General features: G+C 36.0%; 1 protein-coding gene and 1 non-coding gene across 3 annotated transcripts in view; both read left to right on the top strand.

Moving 5' to 3' along the window:
* GPBP1 (GC-rich promoter binding protein 1) overlaps positions 1-13973 on the top strand; it is a 73035-nt gene that overhangs the window by 5471 nt on the left and 53591 nt on the right. The window lies entirely within an intron of this gene.
* Positions 13635-13707, top strand: TRNAR-CCU (transfer RNA arginine (anticodon CCU)). The gene has a single exon. It is a non-coding gene; the product is annotated as a tRNA-Arg (tRNA).

The raw sequence follows: 13973 nt of genomic DNA on the forward strand, positions 1-13973 counted from the left end.
TTTTGGTCTGGGATTTGGAATATCTAGAAAAGGGCCTGTATGACCTTGTATATTTACTTAACCTCTCTTGGCCTTAGTTTCTTCATAAAACTGATGGCTTTGTTAATTGTGAGGTGTAATATAGAGGTAAAGTTTTATTTTAATTGTAACGTTTTAAAATTCCGCTTAATGTATTTTACATGTCAAACCAGTATTTTAGTTTCTGAAGTCATTCTATCTCTTGTTTCTGTTAATGGCATTACCTGCATGCCAGTCATGCGCTGCCTACTTACTTCCAGTTCCATTTATTGTGCTAGCTTGGTCCTTGACTAAGGAAATAAACTCCTAACTCATGTGTTAGCCTTTAGTTACATTCAGTTCTCCACAAAGTCTCCTGTGGCCAGAGAAATCTACCTAAATTATAGTTCTTGTTATTGTTGCTTTAGCAGCCTTTAGGGTCATGTATTTGGAATATTTAGGGAAGAGTAGGTTGGAAAGAGATGTATTCCCTGCCCTCCCTGCTTTTAATGATGTATGTGTGAGGGGCTCCTTACATGAATTCTTTTTGGCTGTGGTTTGAGAAGTCTCTGAAATTGATAATTTTGGTGGTGCTTCCATGTATTTTCTTGGAGAGCAGATTCATTTCTTTCAACAGTAGCATTGTAAAAAACAAAATGTTAAAATTGTTGAAGACCCTTTGTGGTTGGGTCTGTCTTTTTCAGTTTCACCTGCTTGCTTTTCCCCTTTTTGTTAGCTGCCCCACCTAGCAGAATAGTTATAGGCTTTTGCTCTGTATCTTTTCAAGTAGTTGGTGGTTTCTGCATCATTTTATACAAGATATCCTACTCATTTTCTTGTTCTTTAGTCATCTTTCTGTTCACAGCTTGAGGAGTGCAGTATTTTTGATCTTCATTTTCTACCCTTTAATCCAGTTTTCAGGTTATATATTTTTAAAACTATATTTAAAAGTTTTTTCCATACTTAAAACAATTTTTTAAGCAAGAATAAGAATTTAAAAAATCCTAGTTACATAGGTTTTTTTCTGTTGAAACTCAACTTGCAGATATGTTAAAAACATTCTTCAACTGAAAAAGTGTCATTTTTGTCTTTACATATGTATACTAGTAAAAACAAGTTAGCTTTTCAGTGAACATAAATACGCAGTTGACTTTTTTTTTTTTTTTACGGTACACCGGCCTCTCACTGCTGTGGCCTCTCCTGTTGCGGAGCACAGGCTCCGGACGCGCAGGCTCAGCGGCCATGGCTCACGGGCCTAGCTGCTCCGCGGCATGTGGGATCCTCCCGGACTGGGGCACAAACCCGTGTCCCCTGCATCGGCAGGCGGACTCTCAACCACTGCACCACCAGGGAAGCCCGCAGTTGACTTTTGAATGACGTGGGGATTATGGGCACCTACCCTTGAAGTGGAAAATTCACACATAACATACAGTCAACCTTCCATTTCTGAGGTTTCTCAGTATCTGCAGTTCTGCATCCACGAATTCAACCAGTTGTGGATAGTGTAGTATTTACTGTTGGTAAAAATCCACATATAAGTTGGCCTGCACAGTTCTAAACTGTGTTAAGGGTAAACTGTATATTCTTTCAACAAGTGAGTTTAAAGAAAAATAGTATATAGCACATGGATTTTCTGTGGGTCAGAAGTTTCGTAGCAGTTTAGCTGAGTGGTTCTGGCTCCCTCCATGTCTTTTCATGAAAATCTCATGGGTTGCACTCATTTGAAGGCTTGATTGGGGCTGGAGGATCTCCTTCCAAGAAGGTGTACTCATTGGGCTGGCAGGTTGATGCTGGTTGTTGTCTGGAGAACTCAATTTCCTTACCATATGCCTTACCATATGCAGACCTGTAGCTGTTTGAGTTTCTTTACATGGCAGCTGCATCTCCCAGAGGAAGTGATCTGAGAAGAGAGGTAGGTAGAAGCGTGATGCCTTTTTTTTTTTTTTTTTTTTTTTTGCGGTACGTGGGCCTCTCACCACCGCGGCCTCTCCTGTTGCGGAGCACAGGCTCTGGACGCGCAGGCCCAGCAGCCATGGCTCACGGACCTAGGCACTCTGTGGCATGTGGGATCCTCCCGGACTGGGGCACGAACCCGCGTCCCCCGCATCAGCAGGCGGACTCTCAACCACTGCGCCACAAGGGAAGCCCCGTGATACCTTTTATGACGTATTCTCAGAAGTCACTTCAGCCACACTTTCTTCATGAGAAGCAAGTTGTTAAGTCTAACCCACAATCAAGGGGTGAGGAGTTAGGCTCCACCTTTTGTCAAAAGAATTTGTGGACATAGTTAAAAACTACAATAGGGGTAATTCTTTACACCCAGTAGTTGTGTCAGTATAACTAGCTAAAAGTCTTCACCCCACAAATAGGAGGTTTGAGTTGTTCTAAGTTTAGAGGAGAAAGTGTATTCTAAATTTGTATCACTTTAGAAGATTTAAGTCTTTCTACCTTTTGAACCACTGTGTGAGATATGTAAGGTTTTCCACTCCTTGCTCTAATCTCCCAATCTGTGTAATGAGGGAACTTTTTTTATTATGGTAAAATAAACAAAGTTTACCATTTTAGCCATTTTTGAGTGTGCAGTTCAGTGACCTTGAGTACATTTCCATTATTGTGCAATTATCACCATCCATCTCCCGAACCATTTTTATCTTCTCAAATTGAAACTGTGTACCTATTAAACATTAACTCCCCATTTCCCTTTCTCCCCAGCCCCTGGCAATCACCATTTGACTTTCTATGAGTTTGACTATTCTAGGTACCTCATACCTATTGATATTGTATTCTTCAAAACACTTCTTAAATATTTTGAGTGAAATCTTGGAGGAAATTAGTTATGTTTACTTCATAATAAAATAGACTTCATTGTCCTAATTAAAAATTTGTGGCAGAATATACATGACATTATGCATAAATACAACAATAAAATTTACCAATTCAACCGTTTTTAAGTGTACAGTTCTGTGGCATTAGGTACATTGACATTGTTATGCAGCCATTACCACACTCAGCTCCAGAGCTCTTTTCATTTAGTAAAAGTGAAACTCTGTACCCATTAAACCATAACTCTTCATTCCCTGCTCCCCGCAACCCTTGGAAACCACCACTCTACTTTTTGTCTTTATGAATTTGACTAGGTACCTCATGTAAGTGGAATCATGACGTATTTGTCTTTTTGTGACTGGCTTATTTCACTTAGCAGACGTCTTCGAGGTTCATCCATATTGTAGCAATCAGAATATCCTTTTTTTAAGACACAATAAGCCATTATATGTGTGTGTACCACATTTTGCTTATCCATTCATCCATTGATGGACACATGGATTGCCTTTATCTTTTTTTTGGCTATTGTAAATAATGTTGCTGTGAACATGGGTGTACAAATATATGTTTGAAGATTTGCTTTTAATTTTTTTGGATAGATACCTAGAAGTGGAATTGTTGGATCATATGGTAATTCTTTTTTTAATTGTTTGAGGAACCACCATATTTTTTTCCATAGTGGCTGCACCATTTCTTATTCCTATCAGCAGTTCACAGGGGTCCCAATTTCTCCCTATTTTTTCCCAACATTTGTTGTTTTCCATGTTTTGTGTTCTAATGGGTGTGAAGTGGTATCATTATGGTTTTGATTTGTATTTCACTACTGATTAGTGATGTCCTTATTGGCCATTTGTATGTCTTCGGAGAAATATTTATTCAAGTCTTCTGCCCATTTGTAAACCGGATTGTTTTTGTTGTTGAGTTATAGTTCTTTATTCTTGATACCAACATTTACCATAATGAGTGGATTTTAATTAATATTAATGCTTACCATGTTGCAGGCAGTGTTCTAAGCTTTTTAACTGTATTAACTAATTTTTTTTTTGTGGTATGCGGGCCTCTTACTGTTGTGGCCTCTTCCATTGCGGAGCACAGGCTCCGGACGCGCAGGCTCAGCGGCCATGGCTCACGGGCCTAGCTGCTCCGCGGCATGTGGGATCTTCCCGGACTGGGGCACGAACCTGTGTCCCCTACATCAGCAGGCAGACTCTCAACCACTGCGCCACCAGGGAAGCCCTGTATTAACTAATTTAATCTTCATAAACACAGTGTGTGAGAAGGTTCTATTGTCCTAATTTTATAGATGAGAAAATGAAGTCACAGATTTTAAATTGCTTGCTAAGGTTACACAGCCAGTAAGTGAGTGGTATTTCTGAATCCATACATTCTGTATCCAGAACCTAGACTCCCACCCATTATGGCTCATAGTTAGAGTTGTAGGGTGACAATATAAAGAAAGTCAAATACTATTTTGTTTCAGGAACTTAGAAGATATTTTATTCTTAGCCAGCAACTAAATTTTATTTTCCTTAATGTGATACAGTTGTGACTTGTTCATAATAAAATGTTCAAATGAGTTCTTTTTCAGGAATATTCTCCTTTAGGATCACTTCATAAATAATGTTATATAATATTTTAATTTATAAAGTGCTTTTCCCAATTATCATGTAGAAGAAATGCTATTTCCATTCAGTGGTTTAAGAAACTCAGTCTGAAATTAAATAGTTTACTCAGGCTTCTCAGTAGGTGACAGAACCATAATTTGAATTCTGTTTATCTTCATTTTCCTGTTACAGTTAACTTCCTTAGTGTTCTAAGTAATAGGTTGTATTGTAAGAGCAGTGCTGTCCAATAGAACTTTGTGAAAAGATGAAAGCATTTTTTTGTCTATACTGTTCAGTATTATAGTCACTAGCTGTATGTCATTATGGAGTTTTGAAATGTGTCTAGTGCAGATGTGGATCTGAATTTTAAGATTTATTTAATATTAGTTTAAATTTAAATTGCGATATATGGCTACTAGCTGCCGTATTGGAAAGCACAGCTCTAGAGCAGTGGTACAGAATCCAGTCAGATCCCTAACCTTTTTAAAGTGCACTTTTTAAAGTGTGTATACTATCCTGAAATAAAATATCCTATGCATATAATAAGATCACAATGATATACAGCTATAAAAAAAGACATTCATAATAATGTATTTCAATATGTAATAGCACAGGTGTGATCAGACACCCACCTCCCTGCCCCCCAATTTCCAAAACACCGTGTACAGGTTATTTGCCCTTCTTAAAAGAAGCAGATGATCTATTGTTCGTAAGTATTCTTGTCCTTTAAGGAAGAAAAGTACCTCACGTTGATTAATAATACAGTGATTAATTGGAGTATATTTCCTTTATTTTTATAGTATTTACTGCCAGGGTAGTTGAGTGGGTAGTTAGCCAGCATTAAAGCTATCATATGGTGTAGTGACATGATGAGCATCTTTTTATGTGCTTTGGTGAAGTGTCTGTTAAAGTCTTTGGTCCATTAAAAAAAATTGGCTTGTTTTATTAAATAGTAAGAATTCTTTATATATTTTGGCTACAAGTGTATTAGATACACGTTTTGCAAATTTCTCCCATCTATGGTTTGTCTTCATTTTCTTAACTGTGTTTTGAAGATCAGGCAGTTCAAAATTTGTAGTAAAATTGGTTACTTTTTTCTTCATGATTTGTGCTTTTTTTAAAAAAAATTATTTATTCATGCATGTATGCATGCTGTGCCAGGTCTTAGTTGCAGCATGTGAGATCTTCGTTGCGGCATGTGGGATCTTTAGTTGCGGCACGTGGCTTCTTAGTTGCGGCATGCATGTGGGATCTAGTTCCCCGACCAGGGATCGAATCTGGGCCCCCTGCATTGTGAGCGCAGAGTTTTACCCACTGGACCACCAGGGTAGTCCCTGATTTGTGCTTTTCTGTGTCATAAGAAATTTCTGCCTAACCCCAAGTCACAGGATTTTCTCCTGCTTTTTTAGCTTTCTTCTAAAAGTTTTGTAGTTTAGCTTATATTTTTATGTCTGTGATCCATTTTGAATGATTTTTGGCCTGTGAAAGGGTTTAGGTTCATTTCTTTATTATTATTTAATTTAGATGTTCTACTCTCCCAGTTCAGTTTGTTGAAAAGACTTCATTTCCCATTGGATCATGTTGGAATACCTCTGTTGAATATCAGTTGACCTTACGCATGTGGAACTATTTGTGGCCTCTTCCTTGATATGTATGTATTATGTCAGTTCCACAAAATAGTAGTCGATAAATACAAATGGTAGTTTTTGATCTTTTTTTTCTGCTCTATTGTACAGCCTGTTTGACATCTTTTCTTTCCTAAAATCTTTTATAGGAAATTCAGATTAAAAGGGGAAATTGTTTTTATGGATATGTGAAATAAGACTGGTTGCAAAATAATGCCATCCTGAATTCATAGAGCAATAATCTTCTTTTGAGTGGCTTGAAATGTTAGATATTATCTAATTTATACTTGAGCATACTTGGAAAATAAATGACAACATTTCTATATTGGAAATGAGAAAGTAGGATACAAACATACCACCTTATTTACTTAAATAAGGTATTTACTTACTTACAAAGGTATTTATTTACCTTATTTAAAACATTGGCTCAACAGTGGATCTGGGCTTTTTATTTCTTGAGTACTAGTCTATGCTAGAGATGTTCATTGCCTAGTAGATATTTGAGTGTCTACTATGTGCCTGTACTTTCACTGGTTCTTGTTTACTAACAAACAAGGCAAAAATGTAAGGTTCTTGAACTCATGTGGTTTGTTTACTCTGTATTCACAGAACTTCAGAGCAGACAGTCCTTAAATTTGAACGCTGATTTCATCCCATCTAGTAAATAATAGCTATTTGTTGTTGGCCAGGCCAGCCTTTGTAAGACTTTTATTTCCTGCTGTAGTAAAACTGGTTCTTTCCTGTTTCACAAAGTTATCGTTAGAATCAAGTGAAGTAATGAATGCTAAATGCTTTGAAATTGTAAGATGATAACAAACAGTAGTAGTAGTATTGTTATGGCTGGGTCAGATAGATAGTAGTGTTTGAGGATCATATGATCAACCAGGAGGAAGATTGTGGATAAGGGAAAATAGATAAATGTAAGTTGAAGGGACAGAACTGAGCAGAAATCAGGTATGTTTAGGTTGCATTTATGACCAGTTTAAAATTGTTGAAGCATAATGCATTTCACTCTTCTGAGGTAATTGTTTAACCTGCAGTATGGTACCATAGTTTAAAATGGCATCTTTATGCAAAGGACCTTCCCCATATTTTACTATTGTAATTTAACTAACCTTGACTTCTCCATTTAGTTTACAAATTTAACATATCCAAAACTTGAGCTTTTTTGAGTGTTTCACAGCCCCATACTTTCTTCATTCTTCCCTAGCTCAGTAAATGGATACAGTATCCACCTACTCAAGCTAAATAACCAGGGCTCACTTTTGATTCCTTCTTTTCCTCCCATCTAATCAATTAGCAAATCTGTTTGCTCTCCCAAACAGATATGTCCATTTCTGTTATGTCCATTTCTGTTCCACTGTCACTGGGCTTATACAAGCCGCCATCGTCTCTTATTTGAACTACTTGCTGTATAGCCTTGTAACTTTGTTATTGTGCCATTCTTACACTCCTGTAGTTTATGATTCGCAGAGCAGAATGTCTTTCCATTGGACCCTAAGAATAACATGCAGACTCTATAGCCTACCAGCGTCTTCATTGTTTGTCCCCTTCCTTTCTCTGCAACCTTGTTTACTGTCTTCCTAGACCATTGACCTTTGGCCTTCTTTCTCTTCCTTCACTACACCAAGCATTTTCCTTCCTGTCTTTGGGCCTTTATGTTCTGCCTCTTTTTTTTTTCCTTGTTAGCTCAGTTTTTGACTCATGTTACATTCTGAGTGACTTTCTCTAACCATTCTGTGTAAAGTGGTCAACCCCCTTCCTGTATCCTTTGATTTTTCTTGTTACTCTATATTATCCTGTTTACTTCATTCAGATCAGTCTCTTAGTTATCTTATTTACTCTCACCCATGTTTATTGCATAAACTTCTGAGGGAAGGTACCTTGTCTCATTTGTTTATTGTTATATGCTCAGTGCAGTTACTTGCAGAGCAGTTACTTGCAGAGCAAGAGAATTGTTAACAGCAAAATAATTGTTAACATCTTAGATAATGTAACTTAACTCTTTTTCCCCCCAAATTGAGTATATATAATTGGTATTTTTATTATAGAACTGCTGTTTAACTGTGTGGGGACTAGGTAAAATTTGTTAGGAGATTATTTACAGCCGAGTTTCTTTGCTGTCTGATCATTTAGAAGCGGTTTTATCTGCCTAGACTTAAATTGTTACATGAGCTTCTAGTCTGTTTGCTAGATTCAAGGCTGGCTTTGGATTTGCTGTTGGCTTTCTGAGGGGACTACCTGATAAAGACTTCTTTATTATGACCCTGGCCTTTCAAAAACTGTCCCCAGTTTTGAAGTATTCAGTCAGAGGGATTGAAATCTAGTGAAATTGCCCTCTCAGGTTTAAAAAGATAAAACACACTTTAGAGTTCAAGGAGTGACTTTGAAATATGTGGGTGGCTAATTCAGGCTCCTCATTTTTGGAAATCAGGAAGGCCATAAGAGTTCATTTATATTAACTAATGTCTTTATTTGAGGAAACATAATCCTTTTACATTGTCTCCTCAAAGATGGAAATGCAGATTTATGTCCGTAGAGCTTTAATTATTTTTGGTATTATTACAAATTTTCTCAGTTTGGTCTAGCTTTGGATCTTACAGATCCCTTGCAGGGGGCCTTATTTGCTAAAGCTCTAGCAGGATGCTAAACTTGAGGCTACTGCAGCAAGTATCATTAGGTGAATAATGAAATCATTGCTTCATGCATGCTAGCTAGGTTGAAAACTACCTGATAATCAAGATGTCTTAAGGACTTCTCCTGTGCAAGCATAGTTGCCTCACGTTTTTTTTTTAACTCAACTGATTGTTTTAGATTTGTAGTCTCTGGTCTTTCTTCATTTAAAAGGGGTACCTTTTATACGCACATTGTGGAAATGGGGAAAAGTGAGTAAAAATGTTGTCACCTTAGTCCTTAAAATTAGGGCCTTCCAAGGACTGAATTCGATGAGAGGACAAGAGTCTTATTTGGAGACAAAGTTGGCTAGGTTAGTGGAAAGCAAGTTGTGACTGCTGCGGTAGTTCAAATTACTCGTCTTTTTTTTTGTTTTTTTTGCCATGTAAGAGACTTTTTGTCTAGCAGATTGAGATCTGTATTTTGTATAGTTTGATATGAAGCTATAGCTGAAGACAGTGCCTGACAGGTAAGATTAAAACTTACACTCAGAACTTAGAGACTGACCTAGGTGCTTGTTAAACTTAAAGCTAATATTTTATATAACGCATGGTCTCTACCTAATGTATCCTGGGTTATTTACAGCATGTGTAGGGTGTGTAGAGTGGTTAAGAATTTGAGCTGCCACTGACTGTACTGTGACCCTGAGAACTTTAAAATGTGCTTCACATCTATATAAAAATCTGTTATTCTTGTTTTGTAGAAAAGACAATATCAACTTCCTGGGGATATAGTGAGGACTAAATGAGATAGTACTTGTAAAGCCCTAAAGCAAATTGCGTATCAGATTGTGTGTGCGTCTGTGTGAGAGAATATATATATATATATTTTTGTCTTCATAACCATTTATGTCCTTAAATTAAGGTACCTGAATTTCCAAGTCTTTTTCATTTTCTAAAAATTTATTTGTTTTTAGCCACACCACGAGGCATGTGGGATCTTAGTTCCCTGAGACCAGGGATTGAACCCATGCCCCCTGCAGTGGAAGTCCTAACCACTGGACCGCCAGGGAATGCCCCAAATCTTTTCATTTCATTATCAAGGGTCCTGTATCTCTTAGCCCTTGGTGAACTTATTCATAGGGTTAGGCTTTATAAATTCATTTGTTGAAACTTGTTTGCTGCTCTTGGGATTCTGCTCTTCCGCCTAACTTGGCTTCAGAAAAAGGTGGATTATGTTAAAGAGTTTGAGGATTCAAGAAGTGGTAAAGCTGAGTCAGACTAAAGAGGATTTAAAATTATTTTGGATACATGCACCTCGTGCAAATTACAAATAGTACAAGGGTTTTTATGGAAAAGTCACCCTCTCTGTCCTTTTGTCCAGTAATAGTTCTTGTCTGAAGAAACTATTTCTATGAATTTTTCTAGGGAGACCTTATGTATATATAAGCACATTATATTTTTCTTTCTTATACAAGTAGTAGCATGATGTCCACTTTGCTCTGTAACCTTTTTTTACTACGGAACTATCTTAGAAGTTTATTCCATATTAATACCACTAGACCACCAGGGAACTCCCGAGAATGAAAATTTTATATATAAGATCTTTTTCTGTGAACTCTTTATATTCTTTCCTCATTATTCTATTGAGTTCTTTTTCTGTTGATTTGTAGCAACATTTTATGTAGGAAGGGAAAAGCCCCTTTATATGTGCTTTATGTGACAAGTATGCCCTGCCCCCCGCCCCCGCAGTATGGTGTTTTCTTTGATCTTGGTTGTGAATTTTATCATATAGAATGCTTTTTGAGTTCATATGTAAATATATTTTTATTACTTCTGTTTTTGTGTGTCATACTTAGAAAGGCCTTCCTTCCCCTTTCTGAGATAATAAAAATTTCCTCTACTTTTTATATAATGACTGCTTTTTTCTCCTTTAAGTCTTTGATCCATTTGATGATTATTTTGAGTAAGCTTTGAGGTAGGGTTGTCTCAACTTTACTCACATACTAAATTTCTGTATGTGTCGGGTTTATTTTGTCTACCATTGATGTTTCTTTCAATTCACATATTAATGTTACGGTGAAATTGTGGCTTTTAAAGTGAGTTACGTTAGATAAAAAGGAGTTAAAGAACTAGTTAATCTGGAATTAAGGAAACTATATTCTTAAATCTATGGTTTCCTAATTCTAGAAAATTGATTTGAAATGCAAATTATCAAACCTGTAAATAGGACAGTTGTGTTTTAAAAAATGAATTCTGTGCCATAATTTAGATGAAGAGACTGAGTAAGATTTTTGTGTTTGTACCTCCAAACAGCTAGTTTGGAACTAGCTGTGACACCATGGGTACAAGTTTTTTTTTTTTTTTTTTTTTTTTAATTTGTAAAATGGGGATTAAAATACTTTTTCTTATTAAGAAGATTGAGATGTAAAGTGTTAACATGGTATCTGCATGTAGGCTCAGTAAGTATTCTCTTTCCCTTTTCTGTAATGTTTACTTTGTCATTAATTTTCTATCTCTACCTGCTTCCCTTCTTAAAGATTTTTACTGTTCTTTGCTAATAAATCTACTTATGTGGAGTTTCAGCACAAAGTAACCAATTATGGAATTAAATTGATACCACATTCATTGTAATTTGGTCTGGTGGATTTCACATTTGGTAGTTTGAGGATAATCATTACCAGTATCGCGCCTCTGTTTTTTTACGTGTAATTGCCATTCCTGATACCTGGGAAGAATGAGCTGATCTCCCTCCCTCCCTCCCGTTCTTCATTCAGTTCTTCATTCATTCCATACTAGTATGCATTCTTGTGGAGAAAGTTGTTTAAAGTGGAGTTTTGGAGTATCTGCTCCATAAATGTCATTTTTGTTGATGAATTGTGTTATTCAGAAGACAAATATGTCAAATATTTTTTTATGGGAAGCTTAATTGTGTTTAATGGAATAGCCTATATATATATATATATATATATATATATATATATATGTTGAATGTTTTGATAAGTAGCTTGTGAAACGGTCAGGGTTTTTTTAAAAAAACTTTTTTATGCCTTGAATCTTTTTTCAGTTTTATTGAGATATAATTGACATATATGATTGTGTAAGTTTGCGTACAACATAATGTTTTGACTTCACATATATCGTGAAATGATTACCACAGTAAGTTTAGTTACCATCCATTATCTCATGCTGTACATTCCACCCTTAGTACTTATCTTGTAACTGGAAGTTTGTACCTTTTGGTCACCCTTATCCATTGGCCTCCTCAGTCCACCTCTGTAACCACAAATCTGATCTCTTTCTTTGAGTTTGGTTTTTTTTTTTTTGGATTCCACATATAAGTAAGATCATACAGTATTTGTCTTTCTTTGACTTATTTTACTTAGCATAATGCCTTCAAAGTCTACCCGTGTTGTCGCAAATGGCAGGGTTTCCTTTTTTTTTTTTAGCGTGTACCACAGCTTCTTTATCCATTCATCCATGGATGGAAGAGTTTTAAAAGTGATAGTTGCTTTATCACATTGAATTAAATTTTGAATGCTTGATATTTAAAGTAGAATTTAAATTCTAAGCCAGTCTTAATGTATATTTACCCTACAGTACTGCACAAGTTCATACTGATACTTCCAATTGTATTTTAGGACCACAGGGTTTTTATTTATTGCCTTCTGTCTTACCATGTGTATTTCCTTCCTTCAGTGCTTAGAATCTTGGTTCTCAAGGACACTTTTGGACTTTTTTTTTGTAATGGAACGCTTTCATGGTAATTTGTTTAGGTTTTCTCTTTACTGGGGATATTTTTAGTAAATTGTATTTTTCCAAAAATTGTCCATTTCTATATTTTCAACTTTACATAGAGTCGTTCAGATGATTTCTTATGATTTTTTGTCATTTTTGATTTTATCTTCTAGTAGCTTCTCAATTGATCTCCCCGCCTCCCCACCCGGAACAGTTTTGGGATTTATTTGTAGTTCTTCAGCTTTTCCAGTTTGTTAACTATTGGTTTTGTGAATTTGCTTCTTTTCACTTACTTTGTTTTAAAATTACATGTAGAAGAGTCTTTTTGTTGTTTTGATTTTGTTATTTTTAGTTTCATTGAATTATGGTCAGATAATGCTGTTTGTAGGTATGTTTGAAATTTATTAAAGATTTTTTGGTGACCTAAGATGGGTGCTTGAAGAAGATATACTTCCTGTATTTGGGGGTTTAGTATTTGATATATAAAATCTGTGAACACCTAAATGAGTATGGTTTAAATATTCTATACTCTTACTAATTTTTTATCCATAAGATTTTTATGGGACTGAGCAAGGTGTGTTCAAGTCTTCTGTGTTTTTCTTGTATCACCTGTATTTTCTGGTTTATAAAAGTGTTTCATTGTTATTGGGTGCACAAATATTAGAATTATCTTGCTAAACGTACATTTCAGTTATAAAGTGTCCGTCTTTGTCTCCTTTGATGCTTTTTAGTTTGAACGCTACCGTAGCAGTACACTTACTGATCATTTTCTTCTGCGTTGTCTAATCTGCCGTTAATCCTATTCAATGTTTTTCATTTCAGATATTACTTTTTTTTAATCTTTAGAAGTATCTTCTATAGCTTCTGTTTTTCCTTTGTGTTCCTATTTTCCCTTTCCTTAAACATATAGTTGGTTTAATGTCCTTGTCTGCTAATTCCATCATATCCATCATTTCTGGATATCTTTCTATAAAGATAGATTTATTTTCTTGTTATTGGTAGCATTTTCCTGCAGCCCCCCCTTTTTGCATGACTGATCATTTTTGATTGAATGCTGAAAATTACGAATTTCATTTTGTTGAGTGCTAGATTTTGTTGTTGGACTTTGCTTTGGGAAACAGTTAAATTGGAATTAGTTGAATCCTTTCAAGAAAAATTCCATGAGAAAATTTATACAGGTAAAACATTCAATTTAGTGAAAATCCTGTAGTGTTAAAACTGAGTTGGCAGGGACTTCCCTGGTGGTCCAGTGGTTAAGACTCTGTGCTCCTAATGCAGGGGGCCCGGGTTTGATCCCTGGTCAGGGAACTAGATCCCGCATGCCGCAATGAAGACCCGGCGCAGCCAAATAAATAAATAAATATTAAAAATAAAATAAAATAGACACGTTTCTGGTGAAAAATTAAAAAAAAATTGAATTGGCATGCAGACTTTTACTTCTGGCTGTGATGGACTAACAGGCAACCAGATAACCAGATTTACCCACTCATCTGAGAAATCTAAAAAGCCAGGCAAAGTGTATGAAACAGGCTTTTAGATATTGGTTGACGGGGGGTGGTCAGTGTTATAAATGC

This window comes from Mesoplodon densirostris, chromosome 3, assembly GCF_025265405.1.
Source record: "Mesoplodon densirostris isolate mMesDen1 chromosome 3, mMesDen1 primary haplotype, whole genome shotgun sequence".
NCBI classification, from domain to species: Eukaryota; Metazoa; Chordata; class Mammalia; order Artiodactyla; family Ziphiidae; genus Mesoplodon; species Mesoplodon densirostris.